This window comes from Etheostoma cragini, chromosome 11, assembly GCF_013103735.1.
Source record: "Etheostoma cragini isolate CJK2018 chromosome 11, CSU_Ecrag_1.0, whole genome shotgun sequence".
NCBI classification, from domain to species: domain Eukaryota; kingdom Metazoa; phylum Chordata; class Actinopteri; order Perciformes; family Percidae; genus Etheostoma; species Etheostoma cragini.
Window position 1 is genome coordinate 26,981,002 of NC_048417.1, and position 22,098 is coordinate 27,003,099.

General features: G+C 42.4%; 1 protein-coding gene across 1 annotated transcript in view; it reads right to left on the bottom strand.

The window, feature by feature from the left end:
• Positions 1-22,098, bottom strand: part of LOC117952416 (coiled-coil domain-containing protein 8 homolog) — a 182,124-nt gene that overhangs the window by 128,672 nt on the left and 31,354 nt on the right. The gene's annotated exons all lie outside the window — the stretch shown is intronic.

Consider the following 22,098-nt stretch of genomic DNA (forward strand, 5'->3'; position numbering starts at 1 on the left):
GGTGATATCTCTTTTGACGTAGGAACTCTCGTACCTACTGCGCATGGCTGGCCGTTACCTTCAAATTTAGGGAAAGCTCCTAGGCAGTCATCACGTGACCCCAGTGGGGGATTTTAACGTTGTTCAGTCAAAGATGGATGGTGTCTGAGAACAACTCTTTTAAAGCAGATGGCTCAACAAAGGACCTGATTTAATTGATGACTGATTTAGATTTTTGTGACATTTGGAGAATGTCTTATCTGGACAAAAGGATGTTTTCCAGGCAGCAAGTCGTAAATGGCGTTTTGAAGCAGTCCCGAATAGACTTCTGCCTGGTATCTGCTGGACTGTGTCTTTATGTGACGGATCTTGTATATGAGCTGAATGTGTGGAGTGACCACAAATCTTTCAAATGCTCATTGAACTTTGGACCCGTGCAGAAGAATGGAGGCCTCTGATGTTTAAATTCCCTTTTACTGACGGACAAAGACTTCAAACATTCTATGGAAAAATTCCTTGTGGAAGAAACACATAATATGTTTTTATGGATGATGTTTTGGTGTGGTGGGGTGATTTAAAACAACGGATCAAAATGAAATGCATGAATTTTGCTAAAATTAAACGTCAGCAGGGGTATAAACTGGAACATGATTTAAAATCACGGTTGGTATTGGCTGCACAAGATTTGGATGGGGGAGGATGTGGGAATACTACTTCATACGAATTGATTCGTGAAGCTTTAAGACAATTGGAGGTGACTAAGTGTAGAGGGGCTGCCATCCGCTGTGAGGCTTTGAGCTATCTGGAGGGGGAAAGATGCACCTCGTATTTTTTACGGTTGGAGAAAAATAAATAACAACAGTTACATATTGCTGCACTTAAGACCAAGGATGCTGGTATTGTAACGTACTTTAGGACATTGTCCACACGGCGCAATTATATTTTGAAGACCTTTTTAAAAGTACGGAGCCTGACGGGGTGGCGATACACAGGGTGTTGTCGTCTTTACAGAGATCTTTAGATAGGCAAGATATGGACTGGTGTGACATGGCTCTTATGGAAGCAGAAGTGGGACAAGCCAAATCCAACCTTCATGATGGCAAGAGTCCAGGGAAGGATGGTTTGACGGCTGAATTTTATGAAACTTTCAGTTGTCATTTGGTCCCGATTTTGATGCATGTTTTTGCAATTATGGAAGAGACGGGTGGAACGCCTCCGTATTTTTCAGAAGGGGTTATTAACATATTTTATAAAAACGGGGGAGAAGGAAAATTTTGATAACTATAGGCCTATAAGTTTGTTGAATACAGACTATAAAATATTGATGAAACTTCTGGCGGGTAGGGTTAAAACCGTTGTGGGCACGGTGGTGGGGGAAACACAAACGTGTAGTGTACCGGGGAGAGTTATTGCCGATTTGATTATTACAATTAAAGACACAGTTAGAACAATGGCGGATTCATCTGGGTTATGGTTGAGTTTGGATTTTCAGAAGGCTTTTGATAGGGTAGAACATTTTTTTTTGTATAGTACATTGGAGAAAATGAGATTTGGTACACGTTTTATTTCTTGGGTGAAATTAGTGTATGGGGGGGCCACAAGTAGGGTGAAATGTAATGGGTTGCTATCAAATGCTTTTAAGATAAGTAGATCTATTAGGCATGGGTGTCCGCTGTCGTCATTGCTGTACGTCTTGGTGGCAGAGTCGCTTGCTGCAATGACGATGGCGGATGAGCACATGAAGGGGATTGCTTTGGGTGTGAGTGCGCAGGTCAAATTGGTTCAGTATGCTGATGATTTAAAAGTCTTTGTGAAGACTGAGGGGGATTTTTTTTTTTAATGGGGCTTTTACAGTCCTATCAAAACGCATCTGGGGCAATAGTGAATGTGGGGAAATCGGAAGTGACCTTGTTTAATGAATGTCTAAATGTGTCGAATTCTTGGGGTTTTAAGGTGGTGGATGCACCGAGGAAGGTGCTAGGGGTGTATGTGGGTAGGAATGAGTGTGAAGCTTCTGAAATGACGTTGGATCACACATAGAAAAAAATGGGCAGTGTGTTAAATATGTGGAGAATGAGGGGATTATTTTTGAGAGGGAAGGTGGTGGTGTTGAATTCTTTTTTTTTCTTACTCATACATTGGAGAAGGTAAACCATCATGGCCCTGTGTGAAAAAGTGATTGCCCCCCTTGTTAAAACATACTATAACTGTGGTTGTCCACACCTGGGTTCAATTTCTCTAGCCACACCCAGGCCTGATTATTGCCACACCTGTTCACAATCAAGGCATCACTTAAATAAGAGCTGCTTGACACAGTAAGGTCCACCAGAAGATCCTTAAAAGCTACACATCATGCCGAGACCCAAAGAAAGTCAGGAACAATTGAGAAAAAAAAGTAATTGAGATCTATCAGTCTGGAAAGGGTTATAAAGCCATTTCCAAAGCTTTGGGAATCCGGCAAACCACAGTGAGAGCCATTATCCACAAATGGCGAAGACATGGAACAGTGGTGAACCTTCCCAGGAGTGGCCGGCCGCCCAAAATTACCCCAAGAGCGCAGCGACGACTCATCAAAGAGGTCACAAAAGAACCCACAACAACGTCAAAAGAACTGCAGGCCTCACTTGCCTCAGTTAAAGTCAGCGTTCATGCCTCCACCATCAGGAAAAGACTGGGCAAAAATGGCCTGCATGGCAGAGTTCCAAGGAGAGAACCACTGCTGAGCAAAAAGAACATCAAAGCTTGTCTCAATTTCTCCACAACACATCTTGATGATCCCCAAGACTTTTGGGACAACATTCTGTGAACCGATGAGACAAAAGTGGAACTCTTTGGAAGGTGTGTGTACAAGCATATCTGGCGTAGAAGGAACACTGCATTTCATAAAAAGAACATTATACCAACAGTAAAATATGGTGGTGGTAGTGTGATGGTCTGGGGCTGTTTTGCTGCTTCAGGACCTGGAAGACTTGCCGTGATAAAAGGAACTATGAATTCTGCTGTCTACCAAGAGATCCGGAAGGAGAATGTTCGACCATCTGTTCGTGTACTCAAGCTGAAACGAACTTGGGTTCTGCAGCAGGACAATGATCCTAAACACACCAGCAAGTCCACCACCGAATGGCTGAAGAAAAACAAAATGAAGACTTTGGATTGGCCTAGCCAAAGTCCTGACCTGGATCCTATTGAGATGTTGTGGTATGACCTTAAAAAGGCCGTTCATGCTCGAAAACCCTCTAATGTAACTGAATTAGGACAATTCTGCAAAAAGATGAGTGGGCCAAAATTCCTCCAGGACGCTGTAAAAGCGTCATTGCACGTTATCGCAAACGCTTGGTTGCAGTTGTTGCTGCTAAGGGTGGCCCAACCAGTTATCAGGTTTAGGGGGCAATCACTTTTTCACACAGGGCCATGATGGTTTTGGATTTTTTTTCACCTTTAATAATAAACACCTTCATTTAAAAATTGCATTTTGTGTTTACTTGTGTTGTCCTTGACTATTGTTTAAATTGGTTTGATGTTCCGAAACACTTAAGTGTGACAAACATGCAAAGGAACAGGAAATGAGGAAGGGGGCAAACACTTTTTCACACCACTGTGTATAGTCGTTTTTTGACAGATGCACATTGTGTCACTTTGAAGCATTGTTGTAATGCAAATGAAGAGTGGGATATTGATTTTTTTGTGTATGCAGCTGAGGGGCTTTTTTTTCAGGCCTAAGGTACTGAGGGAATTGGGTGGTAAAGGTTTAGGTTGTTTGAAACCGGAGTGGGTGTCTCTTTTAACAGCCCAGGCATCAGCTAGGTCTTCTACACCTTTTACTTTGAAGGTCAAAAAGGGGCTTTGGTGTGTTGGTGTAGTTGGGATTAAATCAAAGTTTTGGTATTTTCTCTTTAGAGACTTAGTCACCACACGACCGGTTGCACTTACTATATGGAGGAACATCTTTACTAATCATGACGTGGCCAAAATATGGACAAACATTAATTACAAATACGCTTCGCCAGAACTGTTTCATTTTGATTATCGTCTCCGTCATAGGAAGTTTTTCACAGGCATTATTTTACATCAACTAAACAAATCTATTGATAGGAACTGCTCAGTGTGCCACTCATCGGCACAGGACGACAAGAAAAGGTAACAAAAAGAAGGTTTAATCCAAAAACACATAAAAACCAAGGAACGGGAGACGGTGAAGGTGGGAATCGAGATGGAGCGCGTCTGGGGAAGCTGCACAGAGTGGCAACGGAACACGGAATCTGTGACGGAAAGACAAGGTTTAGTCAACGTAGTAAATAGGTTTACAAGCAACATTCACTGGATGACTGGCCTAGTTACCACGTAGAGGTATGTAAGAAACTGGCGCTGAAGAGGTGGTCAGCCCAGGTTAAATACTGCGGTGGTGGTGATGATGATGAGAAGCAGCTGTGCAGGTAGACTGATGATAATGATGTGGTGCAGCTGTGCTGGTAGACCCCATTCCTCGTAGGACGCCCTCATGTGGTAGACAGACGACATGGACACAGACACACAGGGGAAAGGAACACAAATGGTAGCAGAACCACAACAAGAGGAGCTGTGTGGAGTTTTCTGTGGAGCGTTTTTCTTGTTATTTATTGCTGGTTTATTTCTTTTGGTTAATGAACATTGCCGTCTTTTTTATCCGCCAACTGGAGGTGCGCTTTTTGTTTTATACCACCCAGGAGTTTTGTCTGTGTGCTTGTGCGCAGAGTGCCACAAGTACACCTGAGAGCGAGATGGAGGACGGCATGCGAGGCATGGAGCAGACAGCTGCGAACAGACTCGGGTGGAGAGGAGGCAGAATGTCCGCAGATTTTGGGCAAGATGGAGGGGCGCCTGCTACATTACGGCGTAACAGCTTTGATGTGTGCGAGGATATGAGTGGAGGGTCTGCATGGCTGGTGGATGAAACGCAGCCTGCTGTGGGTGAGCGGATGCAAGGGAGTGGCTTCTCGTCGGGGACGGCAGCGAGTGGGCTGTCCTGGTTGCGGAGTCAGTGAATACGAAGGAGGTGGTGGCGCATTTATCTGGCGGTGAGTGTGGTGATGTTGGAGAGGCAGTGACTCGGGAGAGAGTTGGCGACATGGGGAGCGGACGGCAACATGCAGCGGCAGCAGCGGAGCCGCGGCAGACAGTAGCGGAGACAATAAGGGATGGAGGACAGATTTTTTCGGCGGCTCCAGCTGTGGCGGCTCCGTCTGTGGCAGTGACAGCACCTGTGCGTGCATCGGTTTTGGATGGTGGGAGCGCGGCAGCGCCGATGGCACCTTCGGGATGGTATGAGAAAGATTTGACGGTGCATGTGACTGTTCAGTCGGAGGAAGAGATGACAACATTCAAGCTTATGAAAACTGTTAGACACTTGTGTGGGGGTTTAATGGGTTGTAGGAAGCTGGGTTTTAATAGATACGAGAGGAAATTAAGCACGTTGACTGGGAAGAACAGGATTCTGGACTGATTCCAAATTGGGTCCGCGGTGGTTGAAGTCACAGATATTGTTGGAGCTAAATCCCACTCCATTCTCAGGGTTCATTCAATTATTAGTCAAAATCTCAGATATTGAAATGTGAATCCATTTATTACATAGGATATCCTGAGACAAAGTTACCTGGATCAAGCTGTCGCAGCTCTCCCCTTCCTTTGTCTGACTCTTTGGCTCTTGGACCCACAGTATTATCTCACAAAGGGTGGGGTCTTTAGACCACAGTGGTGTGTGTGTGTTTATTTGTTATCTTTTCAGTTGGAATTTGACTAAAGGTTTATGACTCTCAGTTCAGGAAAAAAATCATTGGGGGTAAAAGGCTGAAACCAGACTCAGGGAGCATCCCTAACAATCAATTCTGCTTCTGACACATTTAGGAGAGCTGGATTATAACATAATGTAGTAGAACATCTTATATTATATACCCGCCGTTGTCTTCCCAGGCTGTGGGATTGCCAGCTCTCCCGAGTGACTTGTTGGTTGATCCTGAGTCCGCCGCTGTGTATGAGCCACCTGAGCGGCCACCCATGTTGCACCAGCAGCGCCCGGGTACCTCGAGGTTAGAGCCCGATAAACCAGAGGTGCCGTTGGTTGATGGTTTGGACGAGGGAATGCAATTTGATGTAGGTACGTTCTTACCTGTGAAACATAAATGGCAGGTCCCTCTAACAACAGGGAAGACTTCCGCCAGGTCGGAAAAAAAGAAGAGGGTCTCCCGTTTGACTAGCAAACCATACAAGTCTTGATTTGTTTTTGATTCTATTTAGTTTATCATGTCACTCCCCTTCCTTTTCACCCCCATCATGATTTTCTTAGCCTCCCTGAACGCTAACGGTTTGTGCACCCCGGCAAAGTGTTGCGCCTTACTGAACTCTGGATCTTTTGACATTTTATGCGTCCAGGAGACTAAGTGGGATGAGGCCTCGGTCCCTTTATGTGCGCAGAGGTGGCCAGGTCAACTGTTGGCGTGCAATGGACGTGGCCGGTCCTGCGGGGTGGCAATCTTTTTTAACTCGGCGCGTGTCAGCGACATCAGACTGGTATACAAGGATGACGCCGGACTGTGTGTTTAATAACACGTCAATAAGACTAATAAATGTTTATGCTTCAAACACTACGCAGGACCGGAAGACCTTCTTTCGTGGATTAAGACAATGGTGCACATCAACTACAGTCATCATGGGGGACTTCAATGGGGCTCAAACTGCCATGGATGTGTCTGTAAACAAGCGATTTAAATCAGACGTGAGTAGAAGTGAACTGGCTGAACTTTTGTCAGACTGTGATCTGTGTGATGTGTGGCGGGCCACATACCCGCTCCGGAAGTTTTTTTTCCGTCGGCAGGTTGTGAACTCTGTTTTGAAACAGTCTAGGATTGACTTGTGCATTGTTTCTTCTGGACTATGTAAATAATTCCATAAACCGGAGTATAACAGGAATGTTTGAAGTGACCATGACACTTTCCGTTGTAGGTTTGACACAGCAAGGGTACAGAAGAAGTGAGGCACATGGTGCCTGAACTCCAGTATTTTATCCGACGTTGAGTTTAAACCTTCAATGATTACGTTGTTGGAGGAGGCTACAACCCCAATGCAATGGTTACCAATGCCAAAGATATCATTTATACTGGACAACAATATTATACAACTTTGCTTTCGAGTGAAAATACTGACAGTTTGGCTGTGAACAGGGCCTCATCGGCTTTGAAGACCTCCTTGAGCAAGGCTGATAGTGAGCGGTGTGATTTTAACATTACTGCTGCGGAAATTGAGTCTGCTGTCACGGCAAAACATGACAATAAAAACCCGGGTCACGACGGCCTGACGGCTGAATTTTACAAGGCATTTAGTGGCTACTTGTGCCGATATTATATCATGTTTTTGGTAGTATGGAGGAAACCGGTTTGATACTGCCTTTCTTTGCCGAGGGGATTGTTAATTTATTTTATAAACATAAGGGTGATAAGTCTGATTTAAATAATTATCGACCTATTACTCTATTGAACACCGATTATAAAATTCTTATGAGGGTATTGGCGTGCAGGATGAAGCATGTAGTGCGTTCCGTAGTTGGTGAGTCTCAAACATGCGGTGTACCGGGCAGGAAGATTTCTGATTCTATTCTGACCATAAAGGATACGGTCAGGAATATGTCAGCGGATTCGGGCCTGTGGCTAAGCCTAGACTTCCCGAAGGCTTTTAATAGGGTGGAACACACTTTTTTGTATAAGACCTTAGCCAAAGTCGGTTTTGGTTCACGTTTCATATCATGGATTAGACTGCTCTATGGTTCTGCTACCAGCAGGATCAAGTGGAACTGGTTGCTGTCAAATTCATTTCCGCTTGGCAGGTTTGTAAGGCAGGGTTGTCCGCTGTCGTCTCTATTGTATGCTCTAGTGGCGGAACCGCTGGCAGCTATGAGAATGGCGGATAGGGGGGTTAATAGGATAGTATTGGGTGGGGAGAAAATGGTTAAATTGGTTCAGTATGCTGATGATTTTAATTTTTTTGTGACGTCACCCTCGGATCTGGCTGTTTTCCTGTGTCACTTGCGGACGTATGAATTTGCGCCCGGAGCAAGGGTGAATGTTGATAAATCTGAGATCATGGTGTTTAATATGGATGTGGATCCACATTGTGGGTGGAGTTTTCATGTGGTGGAGGCACCGCGGAAGGTTCTGGGTATATATATATTGGAAAAGATGAGAACGTTGCTACTATGCTAACATGGGATTGTAAATTGGATAAAATGATGAAGGTGTTAAATGTATGGAGGTTGAGGGGTTTATCATTGAAAGGGAAGGTTGTGGTATTGAATTCACTCTTTTATTCTTTGGTCACTTATGTACTGGAGACGTGCGATTTGCCGTCTGCAGTGTTGAGAAAACTAACCGATATGGTTAACGCTCCCCTGTGGAAATTCAAGGCCGGCCGCGTTTGTCATACGGTTTTAATTAATGATGTCAAGAAGGGTGGTCTGAATTAGATGGATGCGGGAATCAATAGGGATGCATTACGGGTCAAACTTGTTGGTCGGTTTTTGGATCCGTAATGTACAGCAGAGTGGAAATCAAATTTTGACATTGTTTTGTTGACGGTAGGACACTGTAGTTTTTATAACCTGACAATACATGCGTCGACGAGCCTCCTTCATTTGCCCGCTTTTTAGAGGGAAGTGCTGGAGGCATGGAACAAGAGGTATATATTGAGGTTCAATGAAGTGGGTTGAATCATGTGTTTGTGTGTGTATGTTTTTGGTTCTGGTAGTTTTCCATTATTTGTTTTTTTGCTATTTGTCTTCTTGTGTGGATTTTGATTCTGTCTTTGTTATCATTTGTTGTGGTTTGGTCTGTTTGAATACTGTGGACAATTGGATTGATTAATATTTTGTATTTTGGATAATAAAAGAAAAAAAAAATAACACGCCTGCTTTCGTCTGATCTCGGAAGTCAATTAGGGTCGGGCCCGGACAGTACTTGGATGTAAGACCGCCTGGGAATACCTGGTGCTTTTTCATTAGCACAAGGCGCTGCTACTTCTTTGCTGGACGCAGAACTGACAAACAAACTGTAGAGGACGCAATTTTTTTTTGGAAGCAACATCTTTATTTAGAACAGAAATAAACTAACTAACAGTGTTCAACAATTCAAGTAGGAGTTCAAAATACTTGCAGTTTGACAACATCATGAATAAATAATATATTCTGGATAGGGGTATGTTTTCACCCCTACTCCTTACCCCTTGGTTTCAAGGGGCAAGGGGTAGGGGTAAGACAGAGAAATGAGATTTAGCCTTAGTGAGGACCTGAGCAGCAGCGTTCTGAAACAGTTGCAGCTGTCTGATTGATTTTTTAGGTAGACCTGTCAAGACCCCGTTACAGTAGTCAAGTCTAGTCATTTAACCCCTGATATATTTAGGTGATAAAAGGCTGACTTTGTAATTGTCTTAATGTGGTTGTTAAAATGAAGGTCTCAGTCCATAACTACACCAAGATTTCTGGCTTTGTCTGTTGTTTTTAACATTATTGTTTGAAGCTGAGCGCAGACTTTTAATCGTTCCTCTTTTGCTTCAAAAACAACCACCTCAGTTTTTTCTTCATTTAATTTCAGAAAGTTCTGGCACATCCAGCCGTTAAATTGTTTGATGCACTTAGTCGGTTTTTGTATTGGACTATATCGCCTGGCGATAAGGTTATGTAAATTTGTGTATCGTCCGCATAACTATAGTAACTTATTTTGTTGTTTTCCAAAATTTGAGCCAGTGGAAGCATATAGATGTTGAACAAAAGGAGGCCCCAGAATGGAGCCTTAGGGAACAACGCACGTCATATTTGTATGTTCCGATGTATAATGTCCTATTGACACAAAGTAATCCCTATTCTGTATGTAGGATTCAAACCAGTTTAGTACTGAGCCAGAAAGGCAAACCCAGTTTTCCAATCGGTCTGGTAATATGTCACGGTCCACCGTGTCAAATGCAAACTGAGATCAAGTAATACTAAGACTGAAAATTTGCCACTATCAGTCTTAAGGTGGATGTCATTAAAGACTTTGACAAGAGCCGTATCAGTGCTGTGGCGTGGTCTTAAACCCAATTGAAAGGTATCAAAACTGTTGTTTAGTGACAAGAAATGGGTGAGTTGTTGAAAAAACGCTTTTTCAGTGGTATTACTTAAAAACGGAAGGTTTGATATTGGCCGATAGCTGCTCAGTAGTGATGTGTCTAGGTTGTTCTTTTTTAAGAGTGGCTTGATTACTGCAGTTTTCAGGTCCTGTGAAAAGATACCTGAAAGAAGAGACTTGTTCACAATCTGTAGAAGATCAGAAGTCAAACAGTTCAAGACATTTTTGAACACCGGTTGGTAGAATATCAAGGCAACAGGAGGAGGATTTCAGATGTTGTATGATGTCCTCCAGGTTTTAATGGTTGATCGTAAGAAAGTCTGTCACATTGGAACTAGTTTTGCTTGAACACTGTGACAACACATATCCTGTACTTGATGTGGAGGCACTGACTGTTTGTCTAATCTTCTGAATTTTGTCTGTGAAGAAGGAGGCAAACTCATTGCAGGCCTTGGTAGATAAAAGTTCAGATGCTACTGGTGCTGGAGGGTTTGTTAATCTATCAACAGTAGCAAACAAAGCACTTGAATTATTATTGTTTTTAGAGATAATATCAGAGAAGAAGGACCGCCTAGCGTTCCTCAGTTCCAAATTATACATGCGAAGTCTCTCTTTATAGGTGTTATGATGGACTAGGAGATTTGTTTTTCGCCACCTTCGTTCCGCTTTCCTACACTCTCTTTTTTCTGTTTGCATCAGCAGGACATTTCTTTATGGAAACCTTTTCTTACCAGAGACAACTTTGACCTCAGTGGGAGCAAAGAAATCAATAACATTTGTAATTTTACAATTGAAATTATCTACAAGCTCAGTCACTGATAGCCCAGAGAGGGCGGGTGTGGAGGAGAAAAGCTGTGTAAATGTTTCACTGGTGTTTTCAGTGATATACCGTTTTCTGATTGTCTTTGTTTGGACACTTTTGGGCACAGAGATAGTGCCGCTGAAGAAAACACAAGAATGATCAGAGAGAGCCGAGATCAGAGAGAAGTCACCACAACCTTGGAAATATTCAGACCTTTGCAGACTATCAGGTCCAGAATGTGTCCCTTATTGTGCGTGGGCTCTGTCACATGCTGAGTCACATTCTTTGGTCGCCCTGTCCTGGGGGTTGTCAACATGAATGTTTACCCTTGTGTTGTCTTCCCGTCAAAATTTAAAATCCACACTTTACTCTGTTTTTAACTTTTTCCTCACACTTGTCCTTTTTCGACACTTTTTTCAATGTTTGTCACTTTTTTGTTGTTTAACACTATGTAACACAAAGTTATGAACTTTAGTTTTGCAGTTATTTTTTATATTTAAAAAGGTAAATAAATCTAAATCTTAGGAAATTTTACCTAATGTTTGAGTAAGAAAAGAAGAAATTAGGAATTATTCAGACTAAATTATTCAGAGTCATGAGTGGCACTAGGCCTGTAGCCTTGACCCGGCACATATCAGTATCCTGCCTGCCTCTTCTTCTCTGCGTCTGGCTCCTCACCGCACCATAACAATAACAGATTCGTTGATTACAATAAAAGATACGGTCAGGACAATGTCAGATACTTCTGGGTTTTGGTTGAATGTGGATTTTCAAAAGGCATATGATAGGTGGATGTTTTTGTATAACACTTTAGAAAAGGTAGGGTTTCGTTTGCGTTTTCTTAGATGAGTAAAACTTTTGTATGGGGTGGCTATAACCAGGATGAAATGTAATGGTTTAATGTCACATGCCTTTCGGGTGGGTAAATCGATCAGGCAGGGGTGTCCGCTATTGTCATTGCTCAATATTTTGGTGGCGGAACCACTGGCAGCAATGACGATAGCGGATGAACACAAAAATGGGATTTGTTTAGGCACAAACACACAGGTGAAATTGATTCAGTATGTGGATGATTTTAATGTATTTGTCAAAACAGGAGAAGATCTGGACGTTTTTTTGGGGTCACTTACAAACTTATGAAAGCGCGTCAGTAGCAAAAGTAAATGTAGAAAAATCTGAAATAATTGTCTTTAACGACTCAATTAATGTATCTGACAAATGGGGTTTTAAAGTGGTGGATGCACCTAGGAAGGTATTGGGTGTTTATGTGGGGAAAGATGAGTGTGCGGCGTGGTTGCTTACGTTGAAGAAAATTGAAAGTGTTTTGAATATGTGGAGGATGAGGGGTCTTTTATTGAGGGGAAAGATTGTAGTTTTAAAATTGTCTTTTTTACTCGTTGGTTACTCATGTTTTAGAGACATGCGACTTGCCGTCGATAATTTTGAGACGTATGACGCCAATGGGACGCCCTGGTCCCTAGACCAGGGACCCCTGAACCGGTTCACCACAGACCCAAATCTTCTCAGCTGTTGCTGACGTGGTTCATTATTTTTAGCACATTGTTTGGGTCAGTTCTTATATCATAAGTTAATAATGTAAATGCTAAATGCCCTAATACTTGTTGATACTACAACAATACAAAGGCTCTTAACCGTATAGTTTTGCACATATCATGTAAGACTTGATTTCTCCAATATTTTTGAGGCGACCTAGTTTCGATGTGTGTGAGGAGATGAGTGGAGTATCGGACTGGCTAATGGATGAGACATAGCCCTCCATGGTGGAGCAAGGGAGTGGCTCTTCTACGCAGACGCCAGCACTACAGCAGCAGGGTTGAGCGGGCTGTACCGGTCACAGAGATGTTGAAGGTGAATATGACGTGCACCGGTTTTGGAAGAAGGGAGCGCGGCAGCACCAATGGCTCCGCCAAAATGGTATGAAGGAGATTTGACGCTGCGCATCACAATTCTGTCAGAGGAGGAGATGGCTATGTTTGAGCTGATGAAGAATGTTAGTGTGTGGGGGTCTTATGGGCTGTAGAAAGCTAGGTTTTAACAGAGATGAGGTGACATTAAGTACCCTGGAATGGAAGAACAGCATCCCGGACAGCTTCCAAATTGGGTCCGCATTGATTGAAGTCTTGGGCATGTGCAAAACCGAAGTAATGGTTTTGTTTTTAAAGTTTCCGGTATATATATCCGATGAAGAAATTTTTACTAAACTGCAACTGTGGGGGGTTATGGCTGTGTCACCTATTAAGAGACAAGTGTGGAATGGGACTAATGTGGCAGACGGTACAAATCGCTTTTCTGGCACGCTGAAATCTTTACCGTATCCGGCCAAGTTTGACACTGTAAAGTGTGACAGTGGCAGAAATTGTTTGTGAATGTAAGATCAGTATACCTGGGACCAACGGCCCGGGAACTGAATGGTTTGGCAGGAGATGCCTGATCTGGCGGCTGTGGATGTTGCGCCGATGCGTGAAGAGTGGCTGGAATAATGTTTTTGTTATTTGGCTGAAATGCAGAGAATTCTGTTTAGATGTTTCTGTAACCAGAACCAAGTGGCCATTTTGAAATACTGAAAAGTGGGGAGTTGTGGAGATGCCTTGGCGGCGTACCTGGAGCTGATTTATTTGATCAGTGGCTTGTAGGGTTGAGGTGGAAGACATAAATGGGGAAGGAAATTTCTAAGTGTGAATAGTAGAGAGTTTGAGGTGTGTATGGTGATGTCTGATAAACAGGGAATGACGAGAAGGATTATAGACCGATGAAGTCGGTGCAAATTCTGAACACCTCAAAAGCTGAAAAACCGTGGAATGGAATGATCTTGGGTGATAAATTTGCAGATGGACATGACATATTAACGGACTGCCTAGAAAGCTATCACAGGGCCATAAATTTGCTAGAACTAAATTTGTATCCAACATTGTCCCCAACAATGATCATTACCCAAATTAAGCCAATCTGTCTAGATCCAATTCTGCCTATAATTACCACCTTTTCAACATCTAATGTCAGTTTTGTCAAGAAACTCAAAAACAATTTCTTTTCCTCAGGAGGTAATACTATTTTTCTGAAAGGTCATAAACTCATAGCTGCATTTAGAAAGAATCCCAACCTGGGTGATATGCTGATTAGAGCAAAATTAAAACCATTAACTGCACCCAGGACCAAAATGCGGGGAGAATACTTCAGATATCACAGGTTTGTCCAGAACCAGAACAACAAGGAGATTTTTGTACCACAGAGAAACACTGACGTTTGGGTGAAAAACTGCATTTATTTAATCAGATGTAAACAAACAATGTTCAATACAGTATGTTGGAGAAACAGGCAACACAATGTTAACGAGATTCACACAACATAGACATAACATTAATAAGCAGAACATTTTACATATTCTTTTAGTTAAGCATTTTGTTGAACATGGTTGGTCCAATCTGAGAGCCACTATATTACAGTCCAATCCAAATTGGTCTATAAAACAGAGAAGACAAGTAGAAAGAATGTGGATCACCAAATTGGGTACTCGGACCCCTGGGGGTCTCAATGAGAGGTGATATTATTAGAGAACGGACAATGCCCAGGATTTGTGCTTCCAGTCTTGCTACTCCCTTACTCAGGACCCTAATCCCCACCCTCTTCCTCTTACCCTAACCCCAACCCCTAACACCTACCCCTGATCCTGACCCTATCCCTTATCTGATCTTAGCAAGTTAAATGTTGATGTTCCTGGGGGCCTCAGTCTGGGATGAGATTAGCGGGTAACAGCCAATATCCACGGTTTGTGCATTTTAATTCTGCCACCTATGGTGACAAGATTTTTTTCTCCTAACCTTACCCTACCCTAACCCTAACCCAAAAACCTTCACCCACTAACACTGATTAGCCTTCAGAAAACTAACCATTGGCTCTCCCGCCCCCATCCCTTGGTGAGGTTCTGAGGAACCATGGTCTTCCATTCCACCTTGTTAAAGGAGTGGTAAAGGATCGCAGACACTCTCCAGATGATGCAACTACCATTAACCTTTTGACCTAAACAATTGGATCCCTCACCTTGATATATCACAAAATACTATGCGACGATGGAATTGCGATACACAACAGATATGGGTTACCAACATCAGATACAAACCAACCTACTTACTAAATCAGAAAAAGAAACCAACCCATCACAGAAACTCTACACCCCGAGATGGAAAACAAGTAAGGATGCAGAATATCTGGGACACTCAAACTCTTAGCAGAAAAATAACCTTAACCCAGACATGGGATACAAACCAACTTACTACCTTATCACAAAAAGTAACCAGACACCCCGACATGGGATACAAATAAGGATGCAGAATATCTGGGACACTGTCAGTTTGGCTGCGGTGAAGAGTTCATCTCAGTTTCTCCAGTTTAATCATGTCCACAAAAAACAAAACAGAACATGTTAGGACAATGTAGGAATTGTAAGTTTATACCGACATGCGCCGGTCTGTGCATCTGCCTTTGATCCCCTATCTAACTGCCCAGTCGTCGGACGAAGTGGGGGGATCATTGAGATAAATTTCTCTTTACCTAACTCAAGCCAGTGCCTTCTGACAAGATGACTTACGTTAATTCCTAAACACAATGATCAAACCAATTCTTCTCTTTCCTCTTTCTCTCCACCTGACAGACCCGGATAATCCCAAAATCAACTTCTGTGAAATCGTGAGAAACATTGCGACCTTCCTCAAACCTACCATCACCTCACACATTTCAATTGTGAGCCAACAACCCCAACCCCAGCCAGCTTCAAAAGAGCCCAAAAGAACCCAATATATACTGTCCAGCCATCCTGTTAGAATGCCATAACCAAACAACTCAAAACAGGCAATGCTAAAAACTGGACCCACACCACCATTAAATCTTGGAGGAACATTACCAACAAATTGTTGAAACCCGCACGGTGAACCTTGCTCCAACCCCCAAAAGAGGACTTGGACCAAGCAATACTGGTAACCATAAGATGGGCCAAAAGGGATCTTAGAAAAATCACCAATAAAACAATTGAGGAAGCAAAAGAAAAAATCCTTAAAATACAAAACCCTACAGAATCTCCCACACAGTTAACCACAAAGAAAACCCCACAAAGAAAACCCCTGTCCAACATCCCCAACCGCCTCAACAATTTGACTCAACCCCCCAAACAAAAAGAAGATGCACAGATGAGGCGAGATGCTCCCTCAATTTTGGAACCCCAGGAAGACTTTGGTCACCACAACCACTCTACACCCCAGAAAGACCTCTACCATCAGACCCAGAAAGCACAATATTAAGCCCAATACTACCCGTACTGACCCCACCATCAAATGGCAACAAAAACCTAAATGTCAGACACCAAACAAGACGAGGACCACAAAAGAGTCACGTTCAATAGTTTATTAAAGGGTTGGGGGTATGGGAGTTTCAGAGGTACCGGGAAATCCAAAAATCAGCACGTGTAGATCCCCAGTAGAGAGCAGGAGCTGGATGATCCGAGAAGTCCGGAGCAGGAGAACACGGAAGCAATTGAGTGGATCCGGGATCAGTACAGAGTCAAAAGGCTTTTCCCAAAACAGGCAGGTAACCGGTACTGGTAGCAGACGATCTGACAAGTGAGGACTGAAAAACAAGGCATTATATACAGGACATGATGAGTGGTGAATGCAGTGCAGCTGGTAGGTAATGAGGGTGAGGCAGAGCAGAGCAGAAACAGGTGAAAGTCATCAAACTCCAATCAGCGTGTTACCAGGCAGAGAGAGGGCTCATGACACTAAATCCATTAGGGTCGAACGCTTTGTACAAATCCCACAACCACCAAGGCAACAAGTACCTAAACTGGACCTTAAACCCAGTTAGACAAACTATGATTGTTGGAGACTCGAACATCACCAGATTACCCCTGATCAATGACCCCCAAATACAGATGGACTGCTACCCAGGTGCTAACCTCAGCCATGAAGCACACCTGCTTAAAAATAAGACCCCAACCTCAGATGAGGTCCAAAAAGTAATCCTATCTTTCAGTTTGAACAACCAAAAAATAAACAAAGCCACCCATTTGAAAAAAGGACCTTCCGGCAATGCTTAGGGCGGCAAGGGATACATTCCCTCAGTCAACTATTGTCATCCCAACCATGAACTATTTAGATGGTTTACCACAGTACTTCCAAGACAACATCAAACGCCTCAACCACTTGATCGAGGAAACCACCTGTCAGATTCCGAGACTGCAAAAGGAAAGGTTTTGGACCGGGAGAGGTCATCAGGTCCCGTGGACCTGAAGACCTCAACTGGACCAACCAAACAGTGAAAGAAATGTGAAAAAGGTGGAAATCTTATTAATTTTAAAAAAGGGACCTCAAATGAGGTCCCCCCACTCAAGACAAGGAGGTATTGAATCTCTCCTTCCAATTACAACTTACAAACCCCCCCAAAAAAGTCTTCTTAAAAAAGGTCTCTTGTTTGTCCCATCAGCAAACAAACAAAAGAAAATACTCTTGGGATCGACTTAGCACAATTGCACAGACGTTTAAAACTATACACTTACTTTGGCCCAAAACCAGCCCCCAACAGAAAACCATTTCCCATGCCCTCGGATTGGGAACCAGAAACCTTCTAAACTAATGCAATCCCTAAAAGAGCTCATTCTAATAGACCAAGAATCAAGAACCCAACTCAAATTAACTAAAGATGAACCTAATCTCACAAAACAGGAAGAGCAGGTGTTACAGGACCTGAAGAATAGGACAGATATTGTTATCAAGCCAGCAGACAAAGGTAGTGCAATCGTAAATATGGACTGCACAGACTATATAAAAGAGGCTTTACGCCAGCCCCAAGACACCAATTATTACAAACCGCCAACAAGACCCATAAAAGAAAAAACAGCAACCGAAATATCTTTGATTTTGAAACCATCAGACAGAAACATAACCTTACAAAAAAATAATGCACATACCTTAAGGGATGAGCCCCCACAGGTCAAACCTTTTCTACATCCTTCCAAAGATACACAAACCACAAACCAGTTGTAGACCAATAGTGTCAGACTGTGGCAGCTTGAGTTATGGTATTGCTGAATACCTTGATTCCTTTCTAACCCCACTATCAAACAAAAACCAGAGTTATCTTAACAAAACCACAGATTTTGTCCATAAAATCAAACAGTTACGAAAGAACCATGCAAACTCTTTACCATGGAAGTCAAAAGTTTATACACCAACATAGACATCCCCAAATAAGCCATAGAGAAATGGTGGAAGAAATACCCCATGGTAGGCAGACCTGAACGAGATCTTACAATTTCTACACTTAAGCCTAACCAAGAATGACTTTGAGTTTGACGGAAATTATTTACAAACTAAAGGAACAGCTATGGGTAAACGTTTTGCGCCGGCTTCTGGAAATATTTATATGGCAGAATGGAAGGAGACAGCCTTCCTTAAGTGCGACAAACTTCCCAAAAAGTACTTTAGGTACCTGGACAATATTGTACCCATATATTGGAATTTGTACCCATTCAGACAAAGAATTTTTCAAACTCTTAACAACCACCACAACTCAATTGAACTTGATCCAATTCTACACGAAAAAGAAGTCAACTTCCTGGACACCACAGTTTTCAAGGTACCACATTTTGCAGAAACCTGCATTCTTGAAACCAATGTCTACTTCAAACCCACAGACCCACACGCCTTACTGCACAGAAGAAGCTTCCACCCACAACCCATTTTAAAAGGGATATTAAAATCCCAACTACTGAGGTTTCAGAAAATATGCAGCAACCCAACAGAAGGAGACAGGACCATTATTAAGAACACTAAAAAAGAGAAGATACACAAGGTCTTTCCTTCGGCAAAACAGAAAAAAACACAATCCTCAAACGTACAAACACAAACTCCACGCCGATGACCAAAACCCAAAACAAGAAAAATATCATTCCCTTAATCTCTACCTACTCGCGTTCCGCAATTAAAGCCAACAAAACAATTAAAGAAAACTTTGAAAAGGTACTCTCACAAACCGCAAACACTGCAAAATCATACTGGCCTACGGAAAAAAACACAAATCTAAAGGACATTCTGGTGAAAGCCAAGCTTCACCCCCCTGGACACTAGAGGGGCTCCTTAAAAGACCAAACAGTCAGAAAGAAATAAACCGGCACCAGAACAACCTTACACAGAAATATCCCACTGACACAAACTAATTGTGTTTACATAATAAAATGTAAAAAAAGCCCACCACAAATACAATATAACCAATGGACATAAAATGCAGACCCACCTGGTGCAACATTCGAGAACATGGCTTCCCAAAAATGTTGATGATAGGATTGTAACACAATCAAGACTGGACTACTGCCCAGCAACGACAGGCTGAAAAAAACTGGATTAAAAAACTTGGAACTGACCATCCCTTCAGACTTGTACAATAATTGTACTACATTGTTAAAATTTGTAAATATTGTTCAACTACCATTTGTTATACAGTTTATCGTAACTCATTTTCTTTAAAATAAAGTTTCTTTTGAGGATCTGGTTAGGAAAGTGACGACAACCTGGGAATTTATTCAAGGCATTTTCCATGACAAATTTGCCAGAATACACCCAAAACCGATTCCTTCCCGAACAGCTGAAATAGAAGGGCAGAGAAGTGTGTTAGACTGCGACCCTGCCTCCTGGTCCCAGCTCTGGATTGTCAAGGACTACGTCCACTAATAAACTTATCCAGATTTCTAGAAATGAGAGCTGCTCCATACCAAGTGGGATGAATGTCGTCTCACCGAATCGGACCAGGTCTTCCCCAGAAAGACTGCCAGTGATCTACAAAGCCCATTATCATTATCTGGACACCACCTCCATATTCAGCGGCAAAATGACATGCGGCTACACATGTCATTTCTGGTTAGATTTGGGCGGGGGCCAGAGAAAACTACGGTGTCCAATCTAAACTTTGCGTATGTACACACCGATTCAACAATAATCTTGGTGACCTCCGTTTGGCGTAACCGAGAGTCATTAACGCCAACTTGAAAAACAATCTTACTGTATTTATGTTTATCCTTAGCCAGCAGTTTCAAATAAGACCCAATGTCACTCGCTCTGGCCCCCAGGATGCCCATAACTATGGCCGCTGGCTTCGCTAACTTCACGTTTCTCAAAATGTTAGCTGCCGATTACCAGAGTTGGTTGAGAGTGGGGAAAATCTGTTAGAAACGTGAACAGGCTGGTGATGGTTCGCTTACGACTATTTCTGCTTCAAAAAGTCACCTAGCCATGCTTTCCTGGCTACTCAGGAGTTGCCGGGGGACAGCTCGCACCGACTAACAGGGGGTGGTTAGCCACAGTAACTAACGACTGATCTATCATGGTGCAGATCTGGACTTCTTACTCCATAAGCCTCGCCTCCATGTCTATAAATAAACTACACTTGTTACACATACCATTACCGCTAAAGGAGACGGAGGAGTAACTAAACATCTCACACACTGAGCAAGAGAATGTAGGAGAGGGAGAGAGAGACGACATGTCTAACTGCTAAGCTAAAGTCGTTAACAGCTAAGCTTAAGTACGGTAGCGTTAGCTACCAAGCGTTCGATAACAACTACGTTATTTAACAAAAGTTGCTGAAAGATGTGAGACAAATCTTAGGGAGAACTACTATAACAATAACTGTTTTATGTACAGTTAGCAGCTGTGATGACAAATACAACAAATGGAACTGGTATTTAGTGAGAAGCAACATGCTACCAACACACAAGCACTTGAAACGGAAATGAGTCAGATACGCTTACCGCAGCAGTCAGCCTGGAAACTGCCTAGAAAGTACTGGACCATGACAACTAAGAACCGTCCAGGGAGGTTGCATCGGACAGTAAACTCTAAACAATAATTCATGGGATCAGTAAGTAAAGTTTAAAATTGTGAGCGTTTTTTTTAGCGTCAATAATTGAATTTGTTACATATACATGTTTTAGTAAGTTGATAACTCATTTTAAGATCAAATGAAATCAAAATGAAAATAGTGTTTTAACTTACATATATTGATTATGAATAAACACTTTTACCTTTTCTTAATGATCCTCCTTAGAAAAGGACTGAGTTAGTGCTACTTGTCATTCTACTGAGCATCTTTCAAAAGCTGAGTTTGGTACTGAACTTGCCCGGACATGTTTTGCTGACCACGCCTTCTAAGAAGGGCAGGAGAAACTTGGCGTGTTTCCAATATCCCTACTCTACTCGTGTCACTGTGTGTCCGTTTTCCACTGCGAGGCGAGCCGTGGCCGGTCATCATAGGCGAAAACTGCAGCAGCCCAACGCGACACACACAGAATGTCGAAAGTGTTTTTTTTAGTATGCACTGTTTACTGTAATTAATAGCTCTTTGTAACAGTTGTTTGCCCTCCTTTTCTTGTTGCTCGTCCTTCTCAAATAAAGGACAGTTTGTGTTACTCCGTAATATGTAGGCCTTATGTCACAAAATTAGCTGACAACTCAACACCAACATTGAGTGCGTGTACTGATGATTCGGTTGATCTTCTCTGTTCTTGTGTATTCAAGACAACGAGAAGAAGAGGCAAATTGCCAGCATCAAACCCAGGTAGGCAGTGTATTTCCTGTTTTTAGGATATTTTAGTACTTTTTTTTTAGTACTTTTGCCATCTCTGGATAGCAAAAGTACTCACTTTCTGTACTTAAGTAGAAGTACAGATACTTGTGTTAAAAACTACTCTGGTAAAAGTGGAAGTACAGATTAAACCCTAACGTTATACCAGAGTAATGTTAGAAGAAAAAAAAAATAAAAATCAATAAATAGGCCGATATAAGTTGGAGGATTGTGTTGGATACATTTATTTTGTTTTGTTTTTAAACTGAGCTCGAACAGGTACTTGTACCTGTGAACAACATGTTATTGTTACATGACATTTTGGGTTTGTAAATGGGAGTGTTAAATTCATTGTTGGACAGTTTCAATAAAAGAAAATGTACAATGCGGTTGTGTTTTCCTTTCTCTGTGTGAACTCAATCATCTACAGCCAAAGACTACCTAGTTATTAAGTGTCAGTGCATTTGATATCTATCTTATCTTTATCCCTCGAACCAGGACATTGCTTAAAGTATAAGTACTGATCCCAGACCTTGAGGTGTTTTTGCAGAAAATGTGCACGTGTAATGA